Consider the following 27,403-nt stretch of genomic DNA (forward strand, 5'->3'; position numbering starts at 1 on the left):
TAACCCATGGTAATAAATTAAAATCAACACGTCAAACATCATGATTACGGAAGTTTAAATAAGCATAATTCCTTTATTTTATATCTCATCGCACTTTTATTTATCGTCATTTTATTTATAGTCATTTACTTTATGCTTTAAATTAAGTTATATTTATATTTAATATTTTACATTAGGTTTTAATTGTGACTTAAGACATAAAATCGACAAACCGGTCATTAAACGGTAAAACCCCCCTTTTATAACAATAATAATATTACTTATATATATATTTTTATACAAATATAGTTTAAAATAAATATAGCGTTAGACTCAGCTAGCTCCCTGTGGAACGAACCGGACTTACTAAAAACTACACTACTCTACGATTAGGTACACTGTCTATAAGCGTTGTATCAAGGTTTAGGTTTATCCATTCAATAAATAAATAAATAACTTGTGTAAATTGTATCGTATTTAATAGTATTTCGTAGTAAAAATTAATAGTATTACGTACTACACCTCGTACACATCAGACCTCACGAACAATACCCCCGAATAATACCCATCACCTCCATAGCTATAACCCATAATTTCCTTAGCTCTATCCCGCTCGTAAAACCCGTTTTGAAATAACTCGTTCATGACCTCGTTGTAGTATTTTATGTATAATACTACTAATAATAATACTCCTAACTATGAAATTAATAATAATATTAATTTTAATAATAATAATAATGATAATAATAATAATAATAATAATAATAATAATAATAATAATAATAATAATAATAATAATAATAATAATAATAATAATAATAATAATAATAATAATAATAATATAAATATATATAGAGAGTAGAGATCGAGAGATATTGAATGTGTAAACTGAATCCTGAATTCGTTCGTTTTATAGAGACTTGGCACACCTACCCCCCTCATGCACTCGCATGAGTTTGTGAGAGGGATCTCATGCGAGTGCATGAGCCACCTTTCCAGCTAAATTTTGATCAACAAAAGCTACTACCGACACTTTTTATATATATTATTTAATATATAATATATTTAATCTTTAGAATTAATTAAATATTATATTATATTCTCGTGCATAGTTGTTTTGTAATTTTAGCACCGGTGAATTGTACGTTGACGTTCGATTTACATACCGGTTCCGGTTTTTCGAATGTCATTTCGTACGCTTAGAAACCTGTACTTTACGTTTCGCGACACGTACATTTATCAATAATTAGACTTATTTCACCAATAATTATACTAATTGAAAAGTAACTTATTCATTTGAGTGTTTTGGTCATTTGCTTCTTTAAATCATCGGCTCGTTATTTATTAAAATATATTAAATAATATTATTTTAAAATTTTTAATACAAGAAAATTAAATATAATCAAATTGTTTTATATCTATTTTAATATATGCTAATATTATATTTTATTATGTAGTAATATATATATATATCATTATTTAGAAATTTGTATAACATATATATATATATATATATATATATATATATATATAAAATCAAAATCTTTATTTAACGATTTAACGTTCAGTATTTCAAAACTAATATATATATATATATATATATATATATATATATATATTCAAAGTTTATTATATATAATTTAAAATCGTTTAAACAATAGAAATTATTATATCACCTAACGTTTACGCTCTATAACTTAATTTGATATAATTCATTTATGCGCCAACGTTTATTTTAACTTCTCAAACATTCTAATTAACATAACTAAATATCTATCGAATCGATAAACAAGTGTTACTGTTTATTTAATTAGTTTGAAATCATATATATATATATATATATATATATATATAATATTCATAAACATGTTTTAAATATACGTTGCAAGTTATTTATTTATTTAATAATTAATATTCCAACCTATTGTATATATTCAAATTATGTTATTTAAACAAAAACATTTTAATAATCAAATTCTATTGAATCGAAAAATGTTTCCGCACGTTTGAAACTAAATCAATTGAATATTATGAAATTTAGTTCTCCACTAACTTTTGTCTAACTCTCGTTACTTGACATTTTGTTTGCCAATCATTCCGAATACCATTAAAAAGAAACGATTTCTCAAATCAACGTGGGCCTCGTAACAGAGACCCGTAACAATATCCTAATCCTTAAGGGACTTGATAAATATCTTTTAATTCAACCGTTTGACATTATCTTTTAACTTTGATAATTTAATATATTCCATAAATATGGAAATCAATAAGTCTAATGTACGGTATCATATACGTAATACTTCGTTAATGTTTTCAATTTGTATTTATATATATATATATATATATATATATATATATATATATATATATATATATATATATATATATATATATATATATATATATATATATATATATATATATATATATATATATATATATATATATATATATATATATATGCACATCAAGTTAAATATAATGGTTCGTGAATCGTTGGGAATAGTCGAAGAGTAATTTAATATATGAACATAGTTCCAAAATTTTCGAGACTCAACATTACAGACTTTGCTTATCGTGTCGGAAACATATAAAGATCAAGTTTAAATTTGGTCAAAAATGTCCGGGTTGTCATAATGTTGGTGCATAAAAGGCCCAAGTTCGGATCAACCACTATAAGGCCCAAATGGGTATATAAGGGTGACTTAGTATTCATTTGGAGATTGATGATCTTCCATAAACCCTATTAGATTCCAGGCGTGTTTCTCTCTACCAAAACAGATCCGAAAAATCCACAAGTTGAATTAACGACTCTAGGTTTCGATCTAATCAATCATCTTGATTGGTTCGACTAAATCGACACCCGAACATCACGAATTCGCTAGAACATCGATCCAAAAATCCAAACGCTCCAACAACGTGGAACCTTTCTTTCTCGCTCGCCTGTCTTAATGAGTTAAGCAGATTCTGATTCATGTGATCGTTCTCTGATGCATTGGTGTTTTCACTCCCCACTCTCCACCTTAACAAAATGTTTCCACTATATATCTGGAGTAGTCAACAGAAGTACGTCGGATCCGAGTAGAAAAAATGAACTAAGAAGTAGGGCATAGAACAATGGATCAAATCATTCAACAAGATCTGTTCGGATCAGACGAGGATGAATGGGATTGGTTTGACCTCTCGCTCGAAATACACCCGTTGTTGACATATGTCCCATGCCACGTTTCGTGAACACCTATGCTCGAGAGTTAATGAATTGTGATATAACGCCGAATAAGTCACAACTATATTCCCGACTGTAAATCCATAAAGTAGTTTAGGGGAGATAAAATAGTGGGCCCTAAATGTCTCGAGACGACACCACGTTACATCATAATAGCATGACTAATTGGAGGCGAAAAGTCGGTTGAGCGCTAACGCTTTATATTATACTAATTAAGGGCATTTTCCTTATTAGTAAAGTTGCTTAAGGGAAATGAGAATACAATATAGAAGATCTGGTCAAATGGTAGAAAAATATATGGATTCGTTAGGAATCAATAGTTGTTGGCTGATCATACGAGTCACAACCGGTCGGAAAGAGGAGAGATCAATGACGGAGCTACTAGATAGTTGTTGTAAAGGAAAGGACAAGACCACCTTTCATACATTTATACTGGTCCATACATTCGAATAGCGATTGAAAGATCGGGAGATTGCATCTACAAAGCACTTCCAGCTGGGTTGACGGTTGTGTGGCCCTCATTCAGATGGAAGTAGGAAATCAATCCTGACACGATCGATGACTTAGTATCCTTCTCTGCTTCAACTCAACCACCTATCTAACATTTTGGAAAAGATCCAATATATAGCATCTACCTAACTTTTAAGCCCTTTACCAATCAAGGTCTTATCATTATTTTGTCGTAAATCTTAAAATCTTATCCTTATTTAGTCGTAATCCTTTCATAATTCTAATCCCGTTGATTATGGAAGTTAGTTAAGAAGGACTAGACTTGATTAAGGATATCTAGGTCTATGATTTTACTATAAATACAAACCATAACCTCATTCGTTCCACACTCTCACAACAAACATCTAACCATCTACGATACATGAGATACGGCCTTAGCCTCTCACCTAGGGTTTTACGTACAGTACCCCGTGTAGGGTTTTTCCCTTAGCCGACAATTAGACTTCGGCCACCAGCCATAACCACCCATTCGAAATCATCATCTCAACTAGGGTTAACCACGGTAACCGGACCGGAGTGTTAATGCCGTTGATCTCTAAAAACCCCTCTCTTGCACTCGAACATACTTCTTGCCCTAGTCACAGGTTAGCCGCAGGAAATGTTTGATCAACAGCTACCAGCAATTAACCATCAACTACAAGCTACCGGCTATTAGCTACAAAGCTATCAGCTACAAACTATCAACTACTCAGCTAGTTTTGCTAGACATAGAGTATGTTTGTCAAAATTAACTGGTAGCCAGAAGTTTATAGCTGGTAACTGTTAGCGTTTTATATGTATTTAGGTATTTGTCAGAGTAAGCCGAAACCGTTAAAATAATGAGTAAAATGACAAAAAACTAGAAACTTTTTTCAAACGCTAGTTTACTTAATTTTTAATTTTTCACTTTGTCACAAAAAAAATAATAAAAAATAAATAAAAAATAAAACTAAGCTCTTTTTAACTAAACACAATTTTTTATTATATATAAATTTTTTCATAAAATATAAAAACTAAAATCCCTAAAAAAAACTAGGAAAAGCTTTCAACTAAACAAACCTAAAATAAATTACCAAATTACATAACACGATTGACGATCCCATTACACTCTTTTTCCCAAACTTATTACGCCACAGTTATGCCTGAAAAAACTTCCATTAACCTCGCCAGCCATTAGAATTGTTTTAATTAAATTTCGATGGCGATTAAACTGTGAATTACTCATTTCAATTCATCGACTGCATGTTAGATCTCTGTTACCGTTAGTAATTCAGTTTTAATTTGGTACATATACATGCATACATGAAAATTATATACATACATACCTACATTATGCATAATACTACACACATACATACATATAAATACATACATACATACATACATACTATGTATAATTTCAAGCGTCAATTGATGTGTGCATACATACATTTTACTGTTTCAATTCTGTATTTACTTTTTATAATTCTTTAATAATGTAATTGCTATTATGAGTTTTGTAGAATTTTTGAGAGATAGTGAAATGGAGAAGGCTAGTACTATGGACTACATCAATAAGATGTTTCCTACAGGTTGGTTTATTTTACCTTTTGTCAGTGTTTTCTTAAATCAGATCATTAATTAATGAGATATTGCACATTACTACAATCTAGAGAAATTATTGCATAAGTGAAGGACATAATGCGAAAACTTAATTAGGGTTGTATATAGAATGCTAAAGTGTATCATGATATCCTAACTCTAGTTCTGTTGTGTTTTTAAATCGTTTTCTTGTATGAGTTTTGTGTCTTGGATTAATATTGGAACTTGGTCGCCGTTAATATATTATTTATATTATTAAGATAGTCTAGTGTTTGGGTCTTGATTTCGTTACAAGAGGTTTACAAGAGGTCTCAGGTTCAAACCTCGGCATCATGGGTGGCTAGGCAAAGGGTCAAAAACGGCCACGGGATAACCCATATAAGCAGCGTACATCTGACTAAAAGTACTCCCCTTTCCTGGTAGCCTGAACACAGAAAAAATCTTATACGTTCACGTTTACATTTGGTTGTTATTTAGAAGCATCATTGTCGGGAGTTGAGCCACTGATGCAGAAAATACACAGTGAGATTCGTGTTGTGGATGCTGAAATTCTAGCAGCCGTCCGTCAACAGGTTATATGACATTTCTTTTTGATCTTTTCTTTTTCTTTTTAAAATTATGTAATAAGTAAAGTAATGGTTGGACCAAAGGACTTCTGGACTAGCGGTATCAAGTGAGCTCACCAACCACCAACCATGAGGTTGTGAGTTCGAGTCCCGTCGTGGACAAAAAGGGTGTATGTGTTTGCTGTTCCAAAAAAAAAAAAAAAAAGTAACGGTTGGAGTTTGAGTTGGTTACATACTAAAGTGTCAGTTAATTTCCTTTTTATGATCATCATCATTTTAAGTGTTCATAAGATTTCATAATGTTGCCTTATTTGGGGTAACCTAACTACCTAAGTAATGTGATTGTTTTACTTTTTCGTATCCAGAGTAATTCAGGAACTAAAGCAAAGGAAGATCTAGCTGCAGCTACCTGTGCTGTGGAGGTCCGTCATCATTTAGAGATTTGTTGGCAGTTTATTTATTCATTTGTTTATAATGCCAGTTTTGTTAACCTTGTTTCAATGGTTTACGCACTTAATATTTCGTGTGCTAAACTTGAGTATTTTATTTTTAGCAGGAACTCATGTATAAGGTTAAAGAAATCAAAACCAAATCCGAGCAAAGTGAAACAATGGTTCAAGAAATATGTCGCGACATAAAAAAGCTGGATTGTGCAAAGAAACATATAACAACCACCATCACGGCTCTCCACCGTCTTACCATGCTAGGTTGGTAAAAAAATATTTAGCTGTTTTTTTTTGTGTGGAAAAGTTACTAAGCAGGTAAAATTTATCTTTAAAGATAAGGGGACACCTAATTAACTATTCTTTGAACAGTGTTCCTATTCTTACCATTCTGTTTGTTTTAACAACATAAAAAGTGACCGAATAAATGAAGAAGTGGAATGAACTCATATTGCTTTTTGAAATAATGCGTAGTGCATTTTTAAGCCACTATTTCCAGTGAAGTGTAGTATGCTTGGAGTACTTTAGAAGACATTATATCCATACAGAATCATATGTTTAGTGTTTTGAGTCTACACGTTCTTACCACGAATTCCTACTAACTGTGCCAGTCTCTGCTATCGAGCAACTTCAAGTATTGGCTTCAAAACGAAAATATAAAGAGGCTGCTGCGCAGGTAGAGGTATGTAAAGCTGGATATCGACTAGTTTTCATGTACAAGTAACATAAGAATCACTTGTATCTCATATATGATAAAGACAATTAATTAGTTATATTAAGTAATCCCCTTAATCTACTACAATATATTGATTTAACCATTATATAATGCTATTTAATATATACACTGAAATGGAGGAATATTTTTCGTTACTCACTAATTTATAATCTTATGTTTTTTAGGCTGTCAACCAGTTATGTAGTCATTTAGATGCGTATAGAGATATTCCGAAGATCTCTGAGCTAAGGGAGAAGTTCAAGAACATTAAACAAATTCTCAAGTCTCATGTGTTTTCTGATTTCTCTAGGTATGTAAATTTAAATATTTATGGAATTTGTTACTAGTATTAATACGTGCTCAATTTATTTGTAGTGTGTTTATGCTTGTTATTTTCGTCCGTAACCTATTTGATATTTTATTGAATCATATTACTTTTTAATATTTTCCAACTGTTTAATCTCAGCTTAGGCAGGTTAAGAATCAGAGGAAAGTAATTTGTTGCAGCATTTATCAGATGCTTGTTTGGTTGTTGATGCACTCGAGCCATCAGTGAGGGAAGAATTGGTGAAGAACTTTTGCAATAGGGAGCTTATCTCATATCGACAAATATTTGAAGGAGCTGGTTTGTTTTCCATTACTATTTGCGAATTTGGTGTTTCAATATAACTTTGATGTCCTTTCTACTAAACACTTTTTGGATTGTATTAGAGCTAGCAAAGCTAGATAAAACAGAGAGGAGATATGCTTGGGTTAAACGTCGATTACGAACAAATGTAGAGATATGGAAAATTTTTCCTCCTTCTTGGCATGTCGATTACCTTATGTGTATTCAATTCTGCAAATTGACCAGGTTTAACGTTTTTTGTTCTAAGACACAGTATAATATTATGCTTTTTAATCATTTGACCATTATTTTAGCATTGCTTATGTGATTTCATTTTCATTAATTGCTAAATCAAATTTTATAAGCTCGTAAATAAGTTTTCTTGATGTTAGGACACAGCTTATGGAGATCTTTGACGGCTTGAAAGAGAAGCCAGACGTTGGAACACTATTGCTGGTAAATGCTGAAGTGGCATTATTTGATTGTTATTTTTTTTTCTTAAAATAGTTTAGGTTCTAAAATCGACCTGCATTGTAGCTTTTCTAGTATCCATATTATTAGTGTGAGGTTAAAATAGTTGGAACCAACAAATGGTGATGAGTTGTCATAATAAAATGGATCAGTGTTCTCATCAAACATTTGTTAGTTTAATAATATATCCGGTCGATTACTAAATTGCCATGATAAATCGAGTTTCATATGTGCAGGCCTTGCAACGAACAATAGAATTTGAGGAAGAATTAGCTGAAAAATTTGGTGGTGGTATCGGTACCAAAAGCATTACAAGCGACATTGATGAAGTATACAAAGGAGAAGACAGTAATCAAATTGTAATAGATATACGAAAGAAATACGAGAAAAAACTGGCTGCACGTCATGGAAACGAAGATGATGTATGTGATACTTGTTGCTTAATTTACATATTTCCACTTAATTTCTAATTCCATCTTCACTTTTTCTTTTTCTGCTTGTAAATGGTGTCACATTTTACGTACTATTTTTCTGATGTTAGGATAAAGATGCAAATGAAGATAAGGTTGTACCCGGAGCTGGGGTATGTTTTACCTTGTAATTAGTGTCACTTTATACGTTGTTAATTACTTGTTTCTTATTTAAATGTCTAAGATTTGCAATGCAGTTTCACCTTGTTAATGGAAAAATAATCACAACGGACAATTTACAAAGCGGAAACAAACCCGTTTGATCAATACTTTCCCGACCCGTATGAACCCGTGAGGATGCTAACAAACAAGCTATACCACAATCACCATAAATCAGCCCCAATTCTGTCCCAAATCAGCAAATATGAAATAAATAAGCACACACAATACACACGAGACTTTTTACGTGAAAAACCTCTTAAAATCGAGAGTAAAAACCACGGGACTCGTAAGCCACTTAAATTCCACTATCATCAACAAGAGAGCAATACAATAATCCTTCTCTAGATCAACTAGAGGCATACAACATCATCATACTCTTGAACAACAATAATCAACAAGTATATGAAACAATTAAAGATAAAAGATGAATGAATCACCCAATAATCTGCTCTCTGTTCCAGCAGCAAAATCACGAGCTACAGACCTCTTTAGACGAATTCAACGGTTGAAAATGTTGGCACTGATGTCAGGAAGACACAGCCCAAAAATGAAGAAGATTCAACTGTCGGATCTCCGGGGATCGTCTCTTTTATGGACTGCTGTAGCTAAAAACGGAAATTGGGGTTTTCTCCCTTTTTCTTAAAACTCTCTGATCTCTCTCTTTTAATCAAAAAATGAATCTGCACTTGGAGTTCAAAATGCCTAGAATGCTTGACCAAGTCAACAAGCATTTTGGGTCTAATTTGTTGGATTTTGACATTTGGGCTAAGTATTCCTCATATTTGGAAACTTAAATATAAACCCAACAAATCTTCCCCTTTTCAATTATGAGGAAGGGATCGCCATCCCGACGATCGAGCAACATACCTTGAGCTTCTCACTTGCTAAAGCCTTTGTGAACATGTCGGAACCATTATCATCTGTATGAACTTTATCAAGTTCAAACAAACCATCTTCAAGACGTTCTCTAATCCAATGATACCTCACAATAATATGTTTTGTCCGCTTATGATACATAGAATTTCTAGCCAAATGAATCGCACTCTCATTATCACAAAGAACTACATATCGTGATTGCTTAAATTCAAGGTCTTGTAGAAACCTTTTCATCCACAATAGTTCTTTGCACGCTTCTGTTGCTGCCATATACTCAGCCTCGGTTGTTGACAATGCAACACACTTTTGTAACCTTGATTGCCATAAAACCGCTCCCCCTGCAAAAGTCATCAAATATCCAAAAGTGGACTTCATGTTATCTTTGTTTCCTGCCATATCTGAGTCTGTATAACCAACAAGCATCGGTTCTCCATTTCCAAACGTGATACCCAATTTTGAAGTACCTCGTAAGTATCTCATAATCCATTTAACTGCTTTCCAATGCTTCTTACCCGGATTTGACATAAACTGACTAACAACACCTACCGCATGAGCTATATCAGTGTAACAACCCGACTTCATAAACCCAAAAACGCGTACCCAAAAAAAAATTCTATGGCAGTGCATCTGGACGGCGTCCAGAATCCTGGACGGCGTCCAGCTCAGAAATATGGGACGGCGTCCAAAGTTTGGGACGGCGTCCAGCTCAACACAACTGGGACGGCGTCCAATCAATTGGGACGGCGTCCCAATGGCCTTCCAGCTACTGATCACGGGTCCAACTCACACGAGCGGAAAACCCGCTTCCCGACATTTTCAAACGAAACCCTTTTTACCACAAGTCAATATAAGTGGAACTAAGAGATTTTCATCATCAAATCAAGTTTTACATCGACGGGCCCACATCGCCCATTTTACGAGTTTCGTTCAAAAATAAAAGTTTCGACCAAATATAAGTTTAAGTTCCAAACGACACTAGAGCATGGTGTTTGGGGTTAAACTACCCAATCTCGGTCGAACTCCAAAAGCTAACACCCAAAAGCATCCCCTAACAAGACAAGCGGGAGATCACTAATCCAATTGAACGCTCTTACCCTTGTCAACGCCCGTGCCTATAAAAAAAGGTAAACAACGAGATGGTAAGCAAAGCTTAGTGAATGCAATAATTATACGAATACATATATAATTATACCTACTTGCATACACTTACACAACCGCAAACATGCTAGCATACATCATTAGCTTATCGTCGCCATAACAAGCTATAATTCACCAATACCCCCAAGCTAGCATAACAACCGCATATAAATATAACTCGAATAATATAATATGCTTACAACACAAATAACCATGGTTAACCAATAGTACAAGGGAACGGCGCTCGCGAAAACGCCATCGGTGTTCATAACATCCGTTAGGGCACTTAACACCTCGCACCACTAACCCCTAGGGTGGCACCTTAACACCTCGGCACATCACCCCGAGTGGCATCTTAACACCTCGATGCAACACTCATTATTTTACGGAGTGGTGTCTTAACACCTCGACACTACACTCCTAGGTGGCATCTTAACACCTCGATGCTACACCCGAGTGGCATCTTAACACCTCGATGCTACACTCTTCACGTGAAACATGGTGTCTTAGCACCTCGACACTACACATTTCACGCTACAACAAATAGATACATTATATACCTACACATATAATTATTCCACTCACCTCAAAGTCTTCGTGGAAGATAACCGAACTTGCAACGTCAATGTAACGTACCTATTACATTTTAGCACATAATCAATTCACAACTCAAGTCGGTCAAGCAACTCACTTAACAATCTAGAGTCTTTTGACCCTAAGTGCAATCCCGACCCATTTTGCACCTTTAACCCTAATAATGGGTTAACTTCACCAAAAACCCTAATTCTAGCCATTTAAAGTCTTAACACACATTTAAACATCAAGTTGACTCATTTTCACGCATGCAAGACAACCTAGGTCATCAAAGACCCATTTGACCCATTTCAAGGTCAACATACCCATTTGGGTCACCCACAACCCAAATGACTCCCACTAACACTAACTATAGGTGTACTAGTGATCTATTAGGCCTTTGAGACCCATTTACACATTTCAACATTTCAAAACCCTAAGTTAGTCACCATTTGGGTCTTCATGACCCAAACTTACCCAAAACCCCCAAATCACTCATACATGGATTTTATGTACAACATTAACCCAAACCCTAACCCTTAAACATATTAACTAGAGAAATCAAGTTTAGGGCTTACCACCACAATCAAAACGAAGCTAACGAGGAGATGAACAACTTCAATGCTCGAGCTAGAACCCGAAACAAGCTTCTTCCTCTCCTATTTGAGCTTTCTCACACTTAAGAGCACTCTCTCTCTAGAATTAAAGTAGATGATGTTTGGTGGTTGTGAATGGAGTAATGAGGCTCCCAAAACTGATCTAGGGCTTTAAAATTCGTCCATGAAGTAAAATTACGAAAATACCCCAAAAAGACATGCCTGCCAGCCATTCTGGACGGCGTCCATGTCTTCAAACTGGGACGGCGTCCCAAATGTTTGGACGGCGTCCAAACCCACAAAGAAAACAGGATCTTACAACTCTCCCCCACTTGAACCGGATTGCGACCTCGCAATCCACGCCGCATGACAAGCAGGAAGATAAACCAAGACAAACTCTTCGGGCTCCCAAGTAAACTCGGAGCCTATACTTCGACGCCATTGGACTTTAAAAGTCGTCACCTCCTTATTTCTCAATTTCTTAACCTTTTCATCAAGTATAGCAACCGGCTCCTCAACATACTCTAACTTATTATTTAGCTCAATCTCGTCTAACGACACCCACGAAGAATCATCCGCAAGACACTTACGGAGATGGGAAACATGAAATGTATTATGGATCCCCGCAAGTTCTTCGGGTAATTCCAAACGATAAGCAACTTCGCCAACACGAGCTAAAACTTTGAATGGCCCAATAAACCGAGGAGCTAACTTTCCCCGTTTTCGAAATCGAATAATACCTTTCCATGGCGAAACCTTAAGCATCACCATGTCACCTTCTTGAAATTCGATCGTTCGTCTACGTTTATCGGCATACGACTTTTGTCTATCTTGAGCCTTCTTCAAGTGATCCCGAATATATCAATCTTGTTGTTCGTCTCCAAAACCAAATCGGTACTCCCGATTTCCTTTTGTCCCACTTCACCCCAACAAATTGGGGTTCGACACCTACGCCCATAAAGCATCTCATATGGCAGCATCCCGATACTAGTATGATAACTATTATTGTACGAGAATTCCACCAAAGGTAAGTGCTCGTCCCAACTACCACCAAAATCAATAATACACGCCCGTAACATATCCTCCAAAGTTTGATTCGTACGTTCGGTTTGACCGTCCGTTTGAGGATGATACGCCGTGCTCAACTTTAATTGCGTACCCATATCTTCATGAAACTTTTCCCAAAACCGAGATGTAAAACGGGTATCTCGATCTGAAATAATAGATATAGGAACCCCATGTCGCGAGACCACTTCCTTGATAAACAACTTAGCCAAGGTCTCTGACGATATCGCTTCTTTAATGGGAAGAAACAAAGCGCTTTTTGTCAATCGGTCAACTATAACCCAAATCGAATCGAATTGGGTTCTCGCCGTTTTAGGTAACTTTGTAATGAAATCCATGGTAATGTGCTCCCATTTCCATTTCGGGATTTCTAACGGTTGCAACTTACCATACGGCTTTTGGTGTTCGGCTTTTACTTGTAAACACGTGACACATTGCTCAACATACTTCACAACATCACGTTTCATGCCCGGCCACCAATAATCTTTCTTCAAGTCATGATACATTTTTGTCGCGCCCGGATGAATGGAATATTTTGACTTATGTGCTTCATCAAGTAGAACCCGTCGGTAATCACCCATATTAGGCACCCACACCCTTCCTTGAAAGGACAACAAACCACGCGAGCCCATAGTAATGAACTCCGATTGGCCCACGATTCGTTCGGCATGCTTGTTGTGAACGTAAGCCTCTATTTGAATCTCGCCAAACCTCTCAAGAAAATCGTTGGAAATAATCAAACGTAACGATCCCACTTTTATCGCCGGATGTTGACTCTTTCGACTCAACGCATCCGCGACAACATTCGCCTTACCCGGATGATAAAGTATCTCACAATCATAATCTTTCACCACATCCATCCACCTACGTTGGCGATAATTCAAATCTCGTTGATTAAAGAGATGTTTCAAACTTTTATGATCCGAATAAATTGTACGCTTGACACCATACAAGTAATGGCGCCAAATTTTCAACGCATGCACAACCGCCGCCAACTCAAGATCATGAGTCGGATATCTCGTTTCATGTTCCTTTAATTGTCGAGAGGCATAAGCGATGACTTTACCTATTTGCATTAGAACACACCCGAGACCATTTAAGGAAGCATCACAATAAACCACCATATCTTCTACCCCTTCCGGCAACACTAACACCGGAGCTTGACACAACTTCTCTTTTAACAATTGAAAAGCAATCTCTTGCTCGTTCTCCCAATTAAACTTAGCATTCTTTCTCATCAACTTCGTTAATGGAGAAGCAATCTTAGAAAAGTTTTGGATAAACCGACGATAATAACCGGTCAATCCGAGGAAACTTCGGATTTCTGTAGGCGTAGTCGGTCGTCCCCAACTCTTCACCGTCTCTATCTTCCCCGGATCTACTTGAATACCGTCTTTGTTCACAATATGACCAAGGAATTGGACTTCCCTTAGCCAAAATTCACATTTGGAGAACTTAGCATACAACTTCTCCTTTCGTAAGGTCTTCAATACTTCACGCAAATGACGTTCATGTTCATTCATACTTTTCGAATACACTAGTATGTCGTCGATGAACACTATTACCGACTTGTCCAACATAGGTTGGCACACTCGGTTCATAAGATCCATGAATGCCGCCGGTGCATTCGTAAGACCAAAAGGCATCTCCACAAACTCAAAATGCCCATACCGCGTTCTAAAAGCCATTTTCTCAATGTCTTCCTCACGGACCCGCATTTGGTGATCGCCGGACCGTAGGTCGATCTTAGAGAAATACGTTGCACCTTGAAGTTGATCAAATAAATCGTCAATCCTAGGTAATGGATAACGATTCTTGATCGTCACTTTATTCAACTCACGGTAATCAATGCACATACGCATACTACCATCTTTCTTCTTCACAAATAACACCGGAGCGCCCCACGGTAAAGCACTCGGTCGAATAAAACCCTTCTCAAGCAATTCTTGAATTTGATTTAACAACTCTTGCATCTCCGTTGGCGCTAAACGATAAGGAGTTTTAGCAATGGGGGTAGCCCCCGGAACCAACTCGATGCGAAATTCAACTTGTCTTTCCGTCGGAACACCCGGTAACTCATCCGGAAAAACATCTTCAAACTCATTAACCACCGGAATTTCACGAATAGGTGGTGGCTCATTACAACTATCAACAACATGAGCAAGGAAAGCCATGCCACCGGTAACAACATGACGATGTGCCCGTGCAAAAGTGCATATCGGCACCGGTCTCCTCCGCCTATCACCATGAATAATCAACTCTCCCCCACTTGGGGTCTTCACACAAATAAACTTATCATGGCATGCAATATCGGCTCTATAATGATCAAGCCAATCCATACCAACGACAATATCAAAGTCGCCCAAGGTCATTGGAATAAGATTAATTTTAAAGGTTTCGGCACCAAAAACAACATCACAATTTTCACACACATCAACCACTAGCACCGTCTTGCCGTTCGCTATTTCGACTTCTACCGGACGACTCAACTTAGCTAATGGTCTATCAAGTTTAGGCACAAATTTAGGAGACACAAACGACAAATTTGCACTGCTATCAAAAAGAATCCTCGCCGGATTAGAATTAACCATGAAAGTACCTGAGACAACTTCGTTCGATTGTTTGGCTTCATCATTAGTCATCAAGTAGTTGCGACCCCTAGCCGTACCCGCCGCCTTCTCTAACCGCTTCACATTATCATTTCGCAAATCAGGACACTCCGGCTTCTTATGCCCCTCTTTGCCGCAATTAAAACAAGTGATTTTGTTTTCGGAACGTGGTTTCGGACACTCACGAGCCATATGACCAGGTTGCCCACAGTTGTAGCACGTATAAGAAAACCCGCCGGTGGTGCCCTTCTTCGCACTATTGACACTTTCGGCCCCCCTCTTGCTCTTGCTCTTGCTCTTCTTGCTTGAGGCGTTAGAGTAACTAGAACCTTCAAACTTTCTTTTGGAAAACATGAAATCACTCTTCCTTGGAACCTCCGGCTCAAAACCCCGAGCCAACTCGAATAATTCATCAAAAGACTTAGCCATACCCCGACTAATCTTCCCCTTGTACTCATCATTCAAAGTACGGTAGAAATCCTTCATGAGCTTATGATCATCACCAACATATTCCGGGCAAAAACGAGTCTTTGCCAAGAATGTAAACTTGAGGGTAACCAAATCCATGGAACCTTGTTGCAAATGGTGCAACTCGTCCCGGATTCTATCGAGATCGGATGAAGTTCGGTATTCTCTGAAAAATTCTTTCTTGAACTCCTCCCATGTCAAGCCCATACATTGTTCTTCACCATACAAGTTGATTTTATCGTCCCACCACAACTTAGCTTCTTCGCGTAACATGCTAGAACCATACCTCGTCTTCTTTTCGGGAGGACATTCCGCGGTACGGAAAGCTCCCTCAATATCGGAGATCCAACATGTACTTTTTAAAGGATCTCGCACCCCATTAAACATCGGGGGTTGAGCATCCTTGAAGTTCTTGTAGTGGAAGTCCCGCCTTCCTTCGCTTCCTTCACCGCGAGGATAGATATTCCTAGCGTCAAGGGCCTCTTCGATGGTGGCCTTCATTCGTTCATTAATTAGATCGGTTATTTGCTCATCAACCGAATCTTGAAAGACCTTTTGAACGTCCGCAAGAAAATCCGCTTTTAACTTCTTAAAGACGGCCTCGACCTTGGTTGAGAACTCGGCGTCCCCACGTGTACTTCCATTATCATGTTCGGGACCGTTTCTCGTCTTCATTCTATAAAACGAATTAGGTTAAACCACAAAACGGAAGGACAGATTACATATATACATACATATACGCCACACTACTCCATCTCGCTCAACAATCGTCGTATATTACTTGTTTGACACGATTTGCACTCGTAGTGATGGTAGCTAGTCATTACTACGCGAGCACGTCACGTTAACTCGCTAGTACAACGTCCATCTCGCTTGATGTTTGCTAAACACACACAACAAATAGCGCATGATTAGTTCACATAAACCTATGCACTAACCATCCCGACCCGACCCAAGGTCCTACAAGTCCCGCATAAATGCGCACACAAAAAGTCTAAGTCTAGGCGCCTATCTCAAGTCACCTAAATCCCTTAGACCATGCTCTGATACCACTTGTAACAACCCGACTTCATAAACCCAAAAACGCGTACCAAAAAAAAAAATTCTATGGCAGTGCATCTGGACGGCGTCCAGCTCAGAAATATGGGACGGCGTCCAAAGTTTGGGACGGCGTCCAGCTCAACACAACTGGGACGGCGTCCAATCAATTGGGACGGCGTCTCAATGGCCTTCCAGCTACTGATCACGGGTCCAACTCACACGAGCGGAAAACCCGCTTCCCGACATTTTCAAACGAAACCCTTTTTACCACAAGTCAATATAAGTGGAACTAAGAGATTTTCATCATCAAATCAAGTTTTACATCAACGGGCCCACATCGCCCATTTTACGAGTTTCGTTCAAAAATAAAAGTTTCGACCAAATATAAGTTTAAGTTCCAAATGACACTAGATCATGGTGTTTGGGGTTAAACTACCCAATCTCGGTCGAACTCCAAAAGCTAACACCCAAAAGCATCCCCTAACAAGACAAGCGGGAGATCACTAATCCAATTGAACGCTCTTACCCTTGTCAACGCCCGTGCCTATAAAAAAAGGTAAACAACGAGAGGGTAAGCAAAGCTTAGTGAATGCAATAATTATACGAATACATATATAATTATACCTACTTGCATACACTTACACAACCGCAAACATGCTAGCATACATCATTAGCTTACCGTCGCCATAACAAGCTATAATTCACCAATACCCCCAAGCTAGCATAACAACCGCATATAAATATAACTCGAATAATATAATATGCTTACAACACAAATAACCATGGTTAACCAATAGTACAAGGGAAAGACGCTCGCAAAAACACCATCGGTGTTCATAACATCCGTTAGGGCACTTAACACCTCGCACCACTAACCCCTAGGGTGGCACCTTAACACCTCGGCACATCACCCCGAGTGGCATCTTAACACCTCGATGCAACACTCATTATTTTACGGAGTGATGTCTTAACACCTCGACACTACACTCCTAGGTGGCATCTTAACACCTCGATGCTACACCCGAGTGGCATCTTAACACCTCGATGCTACACTCTTCACGTGAAACATGGTGTCTTAGCACCTCGACACTACACATTTCACGCTACAACAAATAGATACATTATATACCTACACATATAATTATTCCACTCACCTCAAAGTCTTCGTGTAAGATAACCGAACTTGCAACGTCAATGTAACGTACCTATTACATTTTAGCACATAATCAATTCACAACTCAAGTCGGTCAAGCAACTCACTTAACAATCTAGAGTCTTTTGACCCTAAGTGCAATCCCGACCCATTTTGCACCTTTAACCCTAATAATGGGTTAACTTCACCAAAAACCCTAATTCTAGCCATTTAAGGTCTTAACACACATTTAAACATCAAGTTGACTCATTTTCACGCATGCAAGACAACCTAGGTCATCAAAGACCCATTTGACCCATTTCAAGGTCAACATACCCATTTGGGTCACCCACAATCCAAATGACTCCCACTAACACTAACTATAGGTGTACTAGTGATCTATTAGGCCTTTGAGACCCATTTACACATTTCAACATTTCAAAACCCTAAGTTAGTCACCATTTGGGTCTTCATGACCCAAACTTACCCAAAACCCCCAAATCACTCATACATGGGTTTTATGTACAACATTAACCCAAACCCTAACCCTTAAACATATTAACTAGAGAAATCAAGTTTAGGGCTTACCACCACAATCAAAACGAAGCTAACGAGGAGATGAACAACTTCAATGCTCGAGCTAGAACCCGAAACAAGCTTCTTCCTCTCCTATTTGAGCTTTCTCACACTTAAGAGCACTCTCTCTCTAGAATTAAAGTAGATGATGTTTGGTGGTTGTGAATGGAGTAATGAGGCTCCCAAAACTGATCTAGGGCTTTAAAATTCGTCCAAGAAGTAAAATTACGAAAATACCCATCTAAAATAATTAATAGCAAAAAGACATGCCTGCCAGCCATTCTGGACGGCGTCCAAAATGCTGGACGGCGTCCATGTCTTCAAACTGGGACGGCGTCCCAAATGTTTGGACGGCGTCCAAACCCACAAAGAAAACAGGATCTTACAATCAGGCCTAGTACACACCATAGCATACATCAAGCTACCAACCGCTGAAGCATATGGAACTTTATCCATCTCCTCAACATCCTCCTTTGAAGTAGGGCAATCTCTATCTGTTAGATCAAAGTTGTTAGTAAGAGGGAAACTAACCACTTTAGCATTCTCCATGTTGAATCTACTAAGCACCTTTTCAATGTACTGCTCTTGTGATATATGTAACGTCTTAGCACCTCTATCTCTAGAAATCCGAATGCCAAGAATCTGTTTTGCTGGTCCCAAGTCTTTCATAGCAAAATACTTGCTCAATTCTCGCTTCAACTGCGCAATTCTTTTAATATTTTTACCAACAATCAACATATCATCAACGTATAACAACAATATGATGAAATCATCATCACCAAACCTCTGAAAGAAAACACAATGATCTGAAGTTGTCTTTCGGTAGCCTTGCTTTCCTATAACTGACTCAAACTTCTTATACCACTGTCTCGGTGCTTGCTTCAACCCATATAGACTTTTCTGAAGTCTACAAACATAATTTTCTTTACCCTTAACCCGAAAACCTTCAGGTTGCATCATGTAGATTTCCTTATCCAAATCACCGTGAAGAAAAGCAGTCTTGACATCCATATGTTCAACCTCAAGATCAAGACTAGCAGCTAACCCAAGAACCACTCGAATAGATCCCATCTTCACGACCGGAGAGAAAATCTCATCAAAATCAATACCCATTTTCTGGCTGAATCCTTTAACGACTAACCTAGCTTTGTACCTTGGTTGTGAAGTAAGCTCATGTGTCTTCACTTTGAATACCCATTTGTTTCTTAAAGCTCTTTTGCCTTTAGGTAACTTCACCAGCTCATAAGTATTGTTCTCATGTAAGGAATTCATCTCATTTTGCATGGCTTCACCCCACTCTTTCTTATGCTCATATTTCATAGCTTCTGCATAACACTCTGGCTCTCCCCCATCAGTGAGTAGTACATATTCATCAGCAGAATATCTAACAGAAGGATGACGGTCTCGAGTAGACCGCCTAAGTGGGACAAATGAAGGAATATCTGGTACTGGAATCTCTACCTGCTCCGGAGCATCACCAACATCAGTACCATGTTTATCATTCTGAACATCATCTCCAACATATTGTGGAGTAACTGGATCCAAATCAACAAGATCAGTACTAGGTTGAGGAACTGAATCTGTCATCTCAACATCTTTTAACATCTGATCTTCTGTAAAAACAACATCTCGGCTTCGTACAAGTTTCTTCTGAACTGAATCATATAACCTGTACCCAAAATCATCTTCACCATAGCTGAGGAATACACATGGCTTAGTCTTCATATCAAGCTTTGACCTCTCATCTTTGGGAACATGAACAAAAGCTTTACATCCAAAAACTCGTAAATGACGGTAAGAAACATCTTTGCCGCTCCAAACCCTGTTAGGAACATCAAAATGCAAAGGAACACAAGGGGTTAGATTAATAATATGAACTGCCGTATTTAAAGCCTCACCCTAAAAGGAATCAGACAACCCTGCATGTGAAAGCAAACATCTAACTCTCTCAACCAAAGTTCTGTTCATCCTCTCTGCTAAGCCATTCAACTGAGGTGTCTTTGGTGGAGTCTTTTGATGCCGAATACCATTCTCCTTACAATAAGCATCAAATCTGCCAATGTATTCACCGCCATTATCAGTCCGAATACACTTGAGTTTCTTCCCCGTTTGCCTTTCAACTAGTGCATGAAATTCCTTAAACTTCTCATATACTTGATCCTTTGACTTTAAGGTATAAACCCACACCTTCCTGGAATGATCATCGATGAATGTAACAAAGTAGAAACATCCACCAAGTGTCCTAGTCTTCATAGGCCCACACACATCCGAATGTACCAGATCAAGTACGTTCTCCATTCGAAAAGGAAAATGACTCTTAAACACAACTCTGGTCTATTTCCCTGTCAAACAGTGAGAACACTTACTCAAATTAATATCACTAACACCCGACAACACATTCTTCTTAAATAAGATAGACATCCCTTTTTCACTCATGTGGCCAAGTCTTTTATGCCACAACTCGGTAGAATCAACATTGTCCACTGCGTTAACAATGTTCTGGATGATCTTCGGACGCGTTATGTATAATCTTGAGTCTTTCTTGCCTCTTCCCACTATCATAGAACCAAGAGTTAGTTTCCAAATACCATTACCAAAACCGTTATAATAACCATCATCATCAAGAATGCCTGTTGAAATAACATTAAGTCTCATATCCGGAACATGTTTTACATTATGCAAAACTAACTCCATTCCCGTGTCAAATTTCAAACAAACATCTCCAATACCAACGATCTTTGATAACCCAGAATTACCCATCCTAGCAAATCCATAGTCACCTGGAGTGTAAAATGAGAAGTGATCTCTGCATATTGCAACATGACATGTAGCACCACTATCAACAATCCAACTCGTGTCATCATGAGTAAGATTGATCATATCATAATCAATACAAACAAAGAACTCATCTGTGATAGCGTTAACTTCAACCTTATCATCATCACCACCATCACTTTTCTTTTGTTTATTCTTGTCATATGCCTTTTTCTTCTCATTCTTCAACTTTGGACAATAACACTTTGTGTGCCCCTTTTCATGACAATTATAACACTCAACATTAGCAAATTTGCCTTTGCGTGAGCTGCTACGATGATTGCCTCTTTTACCCTGACCTCTACTATGACTTCTCCCCCGCATTTCTGTGACCAAGATATCTGACTGTGAAGAAGAACCTTGTGACTTTCTTCTCATCTCTTCATTCAAAATACTACCCTTAGCCAATTCCATAGTGATAGTACCATTTGGTGCAGAGTTGGACAAAGATGTCCTAAAAGTCTCCCAAGAGTCCGGTAATGTACCAAGTAACCAGAGACCTTGTATCTCATCTTCAAACTTGATACCCATACCTGCAAGCTGATTTATAATACCCTGATATGAATTTAGGTGATCTGTAATAGGAGTCCCATCATGATACTTCAAAGCCATCATCTGTTTAATTAAGAACAACTTGTTATTCCCAGTCTTTCGTTCATATAACTGCTCAAGCTTTTTCCATAAGGCTTTAGCATCAGTCTCCCTAGTAATATGATTCACAACATTATCATCAACCCACTTCCGAATATACCCACATACTTGTCTATGCAAAATTTTTTATTGAGCTTCAGATTTTTCCTCAGGTTTATCCTCGGTAAAAACAGGCAAATAGTAATCTTTCACATAAAGAAGATCCTCCATCTTGCCTTTCCAAACATGATAATTTGAACCATTTAAACTAATCATTTTACTTGTATTAGCTTCCATCTTTCACACAAGTCAAATCAAATAACCTAGCTCTTGATACTAATTTGATGGAAAAATAATCACAACGGACAATCTACAAAGCGGAAACAAACCCGTTTGACCAATACTTTCCCGACCCGTATGAACCCGTGAGGATGCTAACAAATAAGCTATACCACAATCACCACAAATCAGCCCCAATTCTGTCCCAAATCAGCAAATATGAAATAAATAAGCACATACAATACACACGAGACTTTTTACGTGGAAAACCTCTCAAAATCGAGAGTAAAAACCACGGGACTCGTAAGCACTTAAATTCCACTATCATCAACAAAGAGAGCAATACAATAATCCTTCTCTAGATCAACTAGAGGCATACAACATCATCATACTCTTGAACAACAATAATCAACAAGTATATGAAACAATTAAAGATAAAAGATGAATGAATCACCCAATAATCTGCTCTCTGTTCCAGCAGCAAAATCACGAGCTACAGACCTCTTTAGACGAATTCAACGGTTGAAAATGTTGGCACTGATGTCAGGAAGACACAGCCCAAAAATGAAGAAGATTCAACGGTCGGATCTCCGGGGATCGTCTCTTTTATGGACTGCTGTAGCTAAAAACGAAAATTGGGGTTTTCTCCCTTTTTCTTAAAACTCTCTGATCTCTCTCTTTTAATCAAAAAATGGATCTGCACTTGGAGTTCAAAATGCCTAGAATGCTTGACCAAGTCAACAAGCATTTTGGATCTAATTTGTTGAGTTTTGACATTTGAGCTAAGTATTCCTCGTATTTGGAAACTTAAATATAAACCCAACACTTGTTTCATACTTTCATCCAACTTTATTTTGAAATTCAAAATCTTTAATGACACTACTACTCAACATATTTTTTTCCGTGGTTATTGCAGTTCAATTTTCGTGGCATTATATCATCCTGCTTTGAACCACGGTTGATTGTATATGTCGAATTAGAAGAACGGAATCTTATGGAGCATTTGGAGAAGCTTGTTCAAGTAGTATCATCAGTCTATATTTCAGTCGCAACAATTTTTTGGTCCTTTGATGTTACTTTCTGACACGTGTTCATAAATTACAGGATGAAACATGGGATACGGATGATGGAAATCACACTAACATTTTATCTAGTAGTATGCAGGCAAGTTACTAGATACGCTGATATAAAAATTCTAAATACTTCACTGTATTTTAGACTTAATTATTTCATTCTTTTTCTATCAATTAATAATTTGCTATGCTATTAAATATCTTTTGCTAAAGGTCTTTCTGATCATCAGAAGGAGCTTAAAACGGTGTTGTGCCTTGACAAACAACCAGACACTTTTAAACTTATTCAAGGTATGCTTTGGAATAATCGTTCAAATGTTATTCGTTTTGGCATATAAAAGTTCATACGGTCTGGGCGCTTTTATGAACTCGTATAGAAGTGAGCGTTTATTTGATAATTAGGCTTTATTTATCTAAATAGGTCTTTCAAAGGGTTCTGAGAGCTTATGCTACGAAGCTTTTAATTAAGGTATTATCAAGTTTTTATTACATTATTGCTTTCTGCTGCTTCTGCTATTATGCTAATATTGTGTTTCTTCAAATGCAGACATCTGATAACGATGAAAGGCTGATATGCTATATTGTGAACACTGCAGAATATTGTCATAAAATGGTAAGTTCATTATATAACAGAAAGTTTTTAATTAATTTACCCTTTTAGGTTTGCCACTAGGCGTCAAGTACATTCATTTATTTGTGTTTGGAGTCAAATGTTGCATTCACATAACCCGTTTGACGGTATCAATAATAAGGCACGAGCGTTTGACTGTATTAGAAAGTTTTTTTTCTGACTAATTGAGATTTTATTGCTTATACAGGCTGGCGAGTTGGCTGAGAATGTCTCGAAGATAATAGATTCCCAATTGAGTGAAGCAGTGGATATGTCAGAAGTGCAGGTAATTTTAGTAAGTAGAGTTGACAAGATGGGTGGGTTGGGTAAGGTGTCAAAATGGGTCAGCTTGAGCCGCAAACACTTATTGATTGAAGTCTTAATCGTGGACCCATTTATCCATTTTTCTCATTGTTTTTATTTGACCCACCTAGGTAACAGAAAGACGAATTTGCCACATCTATTAGAAATACGTGGTATCTCTCTCGTTCATAGCTACGCCCTTTTCATGTTTATACTTTTGTTTACACAGGATGAATTTTCAGCGGTTATAACAAAAGCATTAGTAACCTTAGTCCACGGCGTTGAAAACAAATTTGATGTCGAAATGGCAGCAATGACACGTGTTCCCTGGGGTACGCTTGAAAGTGTCGGCGATCAATCAGAGTAAGATGCAAGTTTGATATTAAAAATCTCAACTTTTGGAATCCATTTCCTTGTATGACAAATTTTTTTTTTTTTTTTTTTTTTTTTTTTTTTTTTTTTTTTTTTTTGTAGGTATGTCAATAGCATAAATATGATCCTCAGTGGTAGCGTCCCGATACTTGGAAACCTCCTTTCTCCAATTTATTTTCAGTTCTTTTTAGATAAGGTGAATATTGTTTTTATTCCGCGTGTATTGTGTTTTCTGTGATGACAATTCATAGTTTTCGGTCTTGAAAATTTGTCTTATTTTTTTATAGAGTTGCTTATTTATTTGATTTAAAACAGACTACTGTGCTTGCTTTCTTTCGAAAGTTTCCTGTTTGTGCATGCATAGGGGTGCAATTGAGTTGAGCTCAAGTTTGTTATAACTTATAGTAAGTTATAACGGTTGTTGCAATAATGTATTTATCAATCATCATTTGATTAAATGGTGCAGCTTGCATCATCTTTGGGTCCTCGTTTCTACCTCAACGTCTTCAAATGCAGGCACATATCAGAAACTGTAGCTCAACAAGTAATGAGCTTTACCTTCCTAGTGGCATGCATAAATAATGCAATGATCGGTAAGTAAAATATAATTTTCAATTAAATTCTAAAATATAATTTGTTCTTGTGCAGATGCTGTTAGATACTCAGGCTGTCAAGACAATACTTTTAGATATTCCATCACTTGGTAGACAGGTATAATAGCTTTTTTGGATTTTAGTTTGACATTTGATACTTGTGAATATGTGACACTACTTTTTGGATAAGATTGTTGTGGTTAGAGGTGGAAAAATGGGCGGGTCGGCCAGGTTGGGTAATGGATCAAAAATTTTAATTCTTTGGTACAGGTTTTAACATGAGACTTCGGTTTGGGTTGACACGAAATACTTTGTCCATCGTTTACATTTGATATTTGGGTTGACCCAAACCAAATTTTCTATCCCCGTTTGTAATAATGTTATAATAATTCCTAATTAGAGTATCCATTTCTCAAATAGACATCCGGAGCTAATGGTTATGCAATATTTGTAAGCCGTGAGATGAGCAAAGCCGAAGCACTATTGAAGGTTAAGTGATTGAACAATTAATATCTCCCTTATGAAAATAATGCTTCGCTGTTAAAAAAGAAATAAAATAAAATAAAAATAATACTTCGACAATTGTACTTCATCTCAGATAGATATATACAGGTTATCTTGTCCCCCATTGATTCAGTGGCAGATACATATGGAGCACTTATACCCGAAGGAACACTCTCAGAGTTTCAACGAATTCTAGAACTCAAGGTTTGCTTCATCATCAACTGCTACATGCATGGTTTAAATTGGGCAGATTGACCGAAAAAACTTTATGTCGATATTCTAATATGTCACATATATAATTAGATGAATATATTACACTACATTCATCTTTTAATAGAGCAATTTAGTTGATCGCATGCATTAAACTTATACTTTTTGTATTGAACTGCAAACAGACGCGCGCGCGCGCACACACACACACTCATTTTGGTCCACGACGGGACTCGAACTCATAACCGCGACTCCTTGATACCGCTGGGCCAGAAGCCCTTTGGTATTAAACTTATACTCTAGGTGACTTTTGATGCGTTCGAACCATTCCCTTTTTGGTATATTTCGATTTTACTTCTTTACTCATTTGACATATTAGAAATAAAGCATAACCCGAATCTACCTGTTCATTGTAAATGGGCTATAATTGTAAATGGGTAATTGTCACCCTTAACAAATCTACCTGTTCATAATTAAATGGGTTATAATTGTCACCTTTGCCTATCTTTAATCAGTTTCCTTTAATTATTCGTGAATTGAGCAATGAAACATATAAAATGAGACCCGAAATGAAGGAAAATGGTATTAATGCTACATATGTAATTATAGTATCAAAAGACGTTTTATACTATTGTTGACCATTTCATTCGACAGGGACTGAAGAAGGCTGACCAACAGACCATATTAGATGACTTCAACAAACGTGGATCCGGGATTCTCGAATCACCCGTTACCGCACAGGCAATGCAGGCATCGCTCGAGGTAGCCATCGCTCCAGTGCCCCCTCCTACGGCCACATCATCTTCAGCTGCGGTTATCGCGTCGAGAGAGGATGTGCTTACCAGAGCAGCTGCACTTGGTAGAGGTGCTGCCACAACTGGATTCAAAAGGTTCCTTGCGTTGACTGAAGCTGCAAAAGACAGAAAGGATGGACCTTTTAGGAAATTATTTAATGCCTGAAAATATCCATGAACTCTGAACTCTCTAAACTTTCAGATTCTACTTGTTCGTACTCTATTCTTTGCTATTGCTAATAACTCATTTTGCTGTTAATTATTTGAATGATGATCATTTTTTGCAATATCTTTCATTTTGACATCTTCCCCCATTTTTCGTTAATTGATCAATGTTCCTTTTGTGATCAACAAAACGATTATAGTTGGTTAATATCGTATCCCAAAAAACAATCTGCCGTTTGCGAGTTTCCGATTAACGGATTTTCCGAAGCATCGC

The 27,403-nt window shown here is 37.2% G+C and overlaps 1 pseudogene; it reads left to right on the forward strand.

Annotated features, from left to right (window-relative positions):
• The first annotated feature begins 5,216 nt into the window (after positions 1-5,216).
• Positions 5,217-27,145, forward strand: LOC139872150 (vacuolar protein sorting-associated protein 53 A-like; annotated as a pseudogene).
• The last annotated feature ends 258 nt before the right edge of the window (positions 27,146-27,403 follow it).

This window comes from Rutidosis leptorrhynchoides, chromosome 10, assembly GCF_046630445.1.
Source record: "Rutidosis leptorrhynchoides isolate AG116_Rl617_1_P2 chromosome 10, CSIRO_AGI_Rlap_v1, whole genome shotgun sequence".
NCBI lineage: Eukaryota > Viridiplantae > Streptophyta > Magnoliopsida > Asterales > Asteraceae > Rutidosis > Rutidosis leptorrhynchoides.